Source organism: Peromyscus leucopus, chromosome 1 (genome assembly GCF_004664715.2).
Source record: "Peromyscus leucopus breed LL Stock chromosome 1, UCI_PerLeu_2.1, whole genome shotgun sequence".
NCBI classification, from domain to species: domain Eukaryota; kingdom Metazoa; phylum Chordata; class Mammalia; order Rodentia; family Cricetidae; genus Peromyscus; species Peromyscus leucopus.
Window position 1 is genome coordinate 55191405 of NC_051063.1, and position 6855 is coordinate 55198259.

Here is a 6855-nt window from a genome sequence, read left to right on the forward strand (position 1 = left end):
TGAAAGGCAGAGACTTGGGTGTCAAACCCCGTGTGGTGGTGCACACCTATAATTCCAACTTTTGGGAGGCAGAGGCCGGAGGATTCTAGGAAAGTTTAAGTCTAGCCTGGCTACAGGCAGCCCCATAGCGAGACCCTGTCTCAGTCAATCGGTCGATCTGTCAATCAATGTAAAAAAGAAAAGAGAAAAGAAAAGAAAAAAATAAATAAAAGAAAATCTGGGTGCCTAGGAGCACTATCTGGTGAACAGAACTAGGGTAATTTTTTTTTAACCTAAAGACACATGCCTGAGGGGCTGGAGAGATGGCTCAGCAGTTATAGAGCACTGACTGACTGCTCTTCCAGAGGCCCCGGGTTTAAATATCAACACTCACACGGCAGCTCACAACTGTCTGTAACTCCAAGATCTGACACTGTCGTGGGATATCTGTACACTGTGTGAAGCTGTGATTGGTGTGATAAAGAGCTGAACAGTCAATACCTAGGTAGGAAGTATAGATTAGGCAGGATTTCCAGGGAGAGAAAGGAAGCGGAAGACTGAGGCCACAGGAGACGCCCTTGGGACACGGAAGGAGTCAGACACACAGAATGGAGGAAAGGTAAAATCCACGCGGTAGAACGTAGACTAATAAAAATATAGGTTAATTTAAGTTACAAGAGCTAGTTACAACTTACAAGCCTAAGCTAATGGCCAAGCTTTCATAATTAATAAATCTCCTTGTCATTATTTGTGAGCTGGCGCTCACAAATAATCCCCCCAAAAAATCCGACTACATGACACCTTCACATAGACATACATGCAGGCAAAACACCAACGCACATGAAATAATAAATTTCTTTAAAAAGACACCTGCCTGTAATCCCAACATTCCAGAGGCAGAGGGGAGGCAGGAGGGTCAGGAGTTCCAGGTTAACAAACTACTCCTTCATATTCAGTTCCACACCAGCCTGGTCTACTTGGGAGCTTGTGGCCAGAGCTACCCCGTGAGACTCTGTGTTTTTTGTTTGTTTGTTTCTGTTTTGTGATAAAAAGAAAAAAAGATTTAAATCCTGGGCTCAGCAATTAAGAGCACTGGTTCCAGAGGACCAGGAGTCCGTTTTTTCCAGCACTCACGCAGTAACATCTGTAACTCCAGTTCCAAGGGCTACCACACTCTCTCCTGGCCTCCCAGACCTCAGGCATGAAAGAGGAGCACAGACATCTCCCCAAGCCTTACCCCTAAAACTTTACAAATAAAGATTTACTTCCAGAAAAATAAAACAAAACTCAAAGAAGAGAGAGAGCAAGGTGAGCAACCCTCCTATTGAAGCATCACCACAGATCTGGCAACGTCAACAATGCAGATTAAGTTCCGAGAGACAAGGATCTGGCATGAGTCACCAGAGTGACATGTGCTGGCTTCATTCCTTCCCCAAGCTCGAAGGGAGATTGTCCCAGGATTTCCCAGTGGCCAGAGGTCACAGGGCCCTTCCTGTAGCCCCTTCCTGCATCCTGGCAGTGAGCCCAGGCTTCTCTTGTCTTGCATGTGGTGGGGGCCTTGTTCTCTGGTTCCCCTGGCTCTCCCTCTACCATTTTCCAGGCTGTGATTACACTGGCCCCATCTGCATCCAGGAAAAAGTTACTACTTGCCCATGGTCGGCTGGTTTGAAGCCTCAGTTTCCCTTTGCCAGGGGCCATATTGACAGGCTTCAGGGGTAGGATGTGGACAGTTTGAAGGGCCTTCACTTTGCCCTCCAGCCTTCCTGTCAAAGACTGGGCAGGGGACTCTGGCAAAGGGCAAGGTCCCACTCAGAGGATACTTTGGTTACTAAGGAGAAGGCTGCCTTCCACTTCCGGCCTGAAATCTTTGTCCTTTGGGGCTGAGCCCCTGGAGTTCTCTGGTTAAGCCAGAACCCCACCAGATAGTGCACGTTAAGGTAAAGCCCTCATTCTTCTTCTTTTTTCTTAGTTGAAAATAGATTTTTCTCAGCCGGGCGGTGGTGGCACATGCCTTTCATCCCAGCACTCGGGAGGCAGAGCCAGGCGGATCTCTGTGAGTTCCAGGAAAGGCGCAAAACTACACTGAGAAACCCTGTCTTGAAAAACAAAAAACAAAAAGAGAGAGAGAGAGAGAGAGAGAGAGAGAGAGAGAGAGAGAGAGAAAGAAAAAAAGAAAGAAAGAAAGAAAGAAAATAGATTTTTCTCATACACACACACACACATATGTAGAGGGGGGGGTTCATCAGTGTAGACCTACATACAATATATTCTTATTACATTTTTCCTCTTCCCCAACTCCTCTCAGATCCTCCCTGACTCTAAATCCTACCCATATCCATACCCTTTCTCTCTCCCATTAGAATACAAGCAGGCATCTAAAAAATAATAAAATAAGATAAAAAGAAACAAACAGAACAGGAACAAGCAAATAAACTACTAGGAGAAAAAGAAACAAAGAAAAAGCACAAGAAACACAGATAGACGCAAAGACATTACACATCTCACAGAAACGCCATAAAACACAACGTGAGAAGCCATCATATATACACAAAAAGTCTGTAAGGGAAGAAAGAAAAGAAAGGAAAACAAAACACAGGCAATCTACTGCTGAGCCCCGTAGTGGTTTGTATACCCAGTAAGATCCATTGGAGAAAACTCATTTTTCCTTTATGAACAGTTGTCATCTGGAGATAGCTTCTAAGTTAGGGATGGGGTCTTGTGTCCATTTTTCCCCTCAGAGCTCGGACTCTATCTGGCTGAAATTCGTGTAAGTGCTTTGCATGTTGCCAGTCTCTGTGAGTTCATATGTGTGTGGGTCCTGCTGTGTCTAGAAGGCCTTGGCTGGCAGTGGTGGCACACACCTTTAATCCCAGCACTGGAGGCAGAGGCAGGCAGATCTCTGTGAGTTTGAGGCCAGCCTGGTCTACAGAGTGAATAACAGGACAGTCGGGACTACACAGAGAAACCCTGTCTCAAACAAAACAAAACAAAAAAGATAGAAGGCCTTATTTCCTTGGTGTCCCACATCCCCTCTAGCTCTTACCATCTTTCTGCCCCCTCTTTCACAGGATTTCACTGTCTCCTCTGAGCCCTGAGTGGGGGGATTTGATGGAGACACCCTATTTAGGACTGAGTGTTCCATGGTCTCTCACTCTGCACATTGTCTAGCTGTGGGTCTCTGTGTTTGATCCCATCTACTGCAGGAGGAAGTTTCTCTGATGATGGCTGAGCCAGATACCCATCTATAAGTATAGCAGAAAGACGTTAGGACTCATTTTGTTGATAAGTTCCTTTAGAAGAACAGTAGGATTTGGTTTTCACTAGGTCTTTCATCTGTCTAGGCTCAGGTTCTTGGCCACCTTGAGTAGTGTCAGGGGAGGGTTTCATCTCATAGAGTAGGCCTTAAATCCAATCAGATATTGGTTAGTTACTCCCGCAAACTTCGTGCCACTGTTAAACCAGCATATCTTGCAAGCAGGTCACAGTTGTAAATTAAAGGCTTTGTAGCTGACAGACCTCATTCTTTTTGGTCACCCCCACCCCAGACAAGATTTCTCTATGTAACAGCACTGGCTGTCCTGGAACTCGCTCTGTAGACCAGGCTGGCCTCACAGAGATCCGCCTTCCTCTGCCTCCCGAGGGCTGGGATTAAAGGTGTGCGCCACCACCACCCAGCAACAGCCCTCATTCTTTCTGCTGGGACTGGGGTCTGTTCTCACATGGCAGCTTCATGAAGGCCTTAGCCAACATCCCACTCCAGACTGTCAGTCTCCTGGGCCGCAGACTAGTGATTCTGGGCAGAGAGGCAGAAGCTTGATGTGGGGAGGAAGTCTTCACAGAAATTGAGCTGGGCCTTTTGTTGTTTGTTTTTTGTTGTTATTTGAGATAGAGTCTCATGTAGCTCAGATGGCTTCCAGTTGGATATATAGCAGATGATGACCTTGAACTTCTGATCTTCCTACCTCACCCCTAGTGCTGAGATTACAGGTGTGAGCTCTGCACCAGATTTATGTTGTGCTTAGGATAAAACCTAAGGCTTTCTGTACAATGGGCAAACACTCTACTGAACTACATCCTAATCCCTGCTCTGGAATTCTCTAGAGAGGTAGCGAAGGATGACTTTAAACCCTGATCCAGCCGGGCAATGGTGGCACATGCCTTTAATCCCAGCACTTGGGAGGCAGAGCCAAGCAGATCTCTGTGAGTTCGAGGCCAGCTTGGTCTACAGAGCGAGATCCAGGACAGGTACCAAAACTACACAGAGAAACACTGACCTGAAAAAAACCTAACCAAAATAAACAAAAAAGAATAAATCCCTGATCCTCCTGACTCCACCTCCCAAATACTGGGATTATGGGAATAGCTGTATGTTGGGGGCAGAAGCAAAAGTTTGGAAGTCTCTGGAATGCTGAGTCCTCTAGTGAAGCCACAGTATAAGGTGTCATCTGAGGATTTAATGTTGGAAAGAGGCTTTCATACACAGAGTGCTTCCTACCACTGCTTGTGTTTAAATTAATGCTGTTTATTAAAATATAGACATTTAAAAAGAACTAGTTTTTCTTAAACATCCAAATGCATCTTGCAAAGCTAATTTTCTACTTATAAATCTACCAATATTTATAAAAATAAGAACAATTGCTTTGCTATTCTTTGATTAATATTTAATTAACTCATAAGTTCTGCAGATTAGCTTCTTCTTACAAAATGAATGCCAATTATAAACATAGGTAATTAAATTCCCTAGTAAATTTTTTTTTTTTTGTTTTTGGGTTTTTTTTGAGACAGGGTTTCTCTGTGTAGTCTTGGTGCCTGTCCTGGATCTCGCTCTGTAGACCAGTCTGGCCTCAAACTCACAGAGATCTGCCTGCCTCTGCCTCCCGAGTGCTGAGATTAAAGGTGTGTGCCACCACCACCCGGCTTAATAGATTTTTTTTAAAACTACATTTCACTAAGTTGAAAGACAGTAGTTGGTGCTGGTGTAGTGGCACACTTTGATCCCAACACAAAGGAAGCAGAGGCAGGTAGAGTCTCTATGAGTTTGAGGCCAGCCTGGTCTATAGAGCGAGTTCCAGGGCAGCCAACACTAAATGTGTTGTGTGACAAAACTTCCTGAGGACACAGTAGCTGCACATCTACTCACTCCAGGTAGGGAGCCCACGACAAACTAAAGCACAGATAACACCAAAATCCAACTTGGTTAACCCATGAGTTTTATTGGTTAATTCAGGAGTATGGGGGAGGGGTCACTTACAGGAGCAGACATGACCACAAAGTCGGTTGCATCACCGAAGCCCACCCCTGTGGTGATATATTGTGTACCCTAATAACTTGCCTGAGGATCAGAGGACAGAGCCAACGACTAGACTAGAAACAGAGCCAAGCAGTGGTGGCACACACCTTTAATCCCAGCACTTGAGATCTCATGCCTTTGCTTGGGAAGCACACACACCTTTAATCCCAGGAAGTGATATGGCAGGGCAGAGAAAGGTATATAAGGCGTGATGAAACAGGAACTCGCTCTCTTGAGGCTGAGGATTTCGTAGAGGAAAGAACTAGTGGCTGACTGTTCTGCTTCTCTGATCTTTCAGCTTTCACCCTGATATCTGGCTTTGGGCTTTTTATTAAAAGACCATCTAAGATTCGAACAACATACCCCAGCATGGGAGTCAGCTCACAAAAGTTAGGAACTTGGAGCATGTTACACAGCCTGCAGGCAGCTCAACAGGTTGGAGAGTGTCCCTTCCAAGTGACTCAGTTGGTCCAAACCTCTTCTAGGCAGCTTGACTGGTTTCTGCTTCTTCCAGGCAGATGGTCTGGCCTCAATGTAAGCCCCTCTGAAGGGACTCTACCCAGCATAGGTCTGGCAAACATGGCTCTGCAGGCCTTGCCCTTCTCCCTGATTCCCTCTACCTTGCTAACAACCATTAGATTACACTGCTAAAACTTAACACCCTCCAGGCTCACAGGTGGCCAGCCCCTGCACCCAAACTGGTCTAAGAGGTAGATTCCATGCCCTCAAGAGGCAGGTGGCCAAGCTCCACCTTATAGGGGGAAAAAAGCCCAAGATCAGGCCACAGAATCCCACCAATCTTTGAGCTTGCCCCAAGTCAGGCGCCCAAAATCTCACCAATTCCAGGCCACCCTGGGACACTCCCCACCCCACCCCCCACCCTGCATGAAATCCTATATAAGACTGCCTCCTACTCAGTTCTTCGCTGCTTCTCTCTCGAGCAGAGCAGCCATTCTCCTGTGTCTCTCCCAATAAATCCTGGGAAAGGTTTGTTGTTGGATGTGACTTTGAGGTCTTCCTTGGCTCCAGGACACATTGCTCTTCAGATCTGTAACAGTTACACTCAGTCTTCTTTGCAGCTTGGCTCTGCTCCTATGAGAAGGACCCTTGGCTTTTATTGCTTACACTGGCAGGGAGGAGTTTAGTGAATCTGGTCGGTTTCAGGAACTTCCTGGAGCTATTGTGAGTGAGTTGTTTACCTTCCTGCTTAAGGAGTGACCCAGCAGGACAGAATGTTCCAATCTTGGAGGACATTTACTTACACAGTAACATAGAAAGACCTTGTCAAAGAAAGAAAGAAAGAAAGAAAGAGAGAGAGAGAGAGAGAGAAAGGGAGAAAGGGAGAAAGGGAGGAGAAAGGGAGAAAGGGAGGAGAAAGGGAGAAAGGGAGAAAGGGAGAAAGGGAGGAGAAAGGGAGAAAGGGAGAAAAGGAGAGAGAGAGAGAGAGAGAGAGAAAGAGAGAAAGAGAGGAAGAGAGAGAGGGAGGAAGGGAGGGAGGAGAGAGAGAGAGAGAGAGAGAGAGAGAGAGAGAGAGAAAGAAAGAAAGAAAGAAAGAAAGAAAGAAGATAGATAGATACTTAGAAACT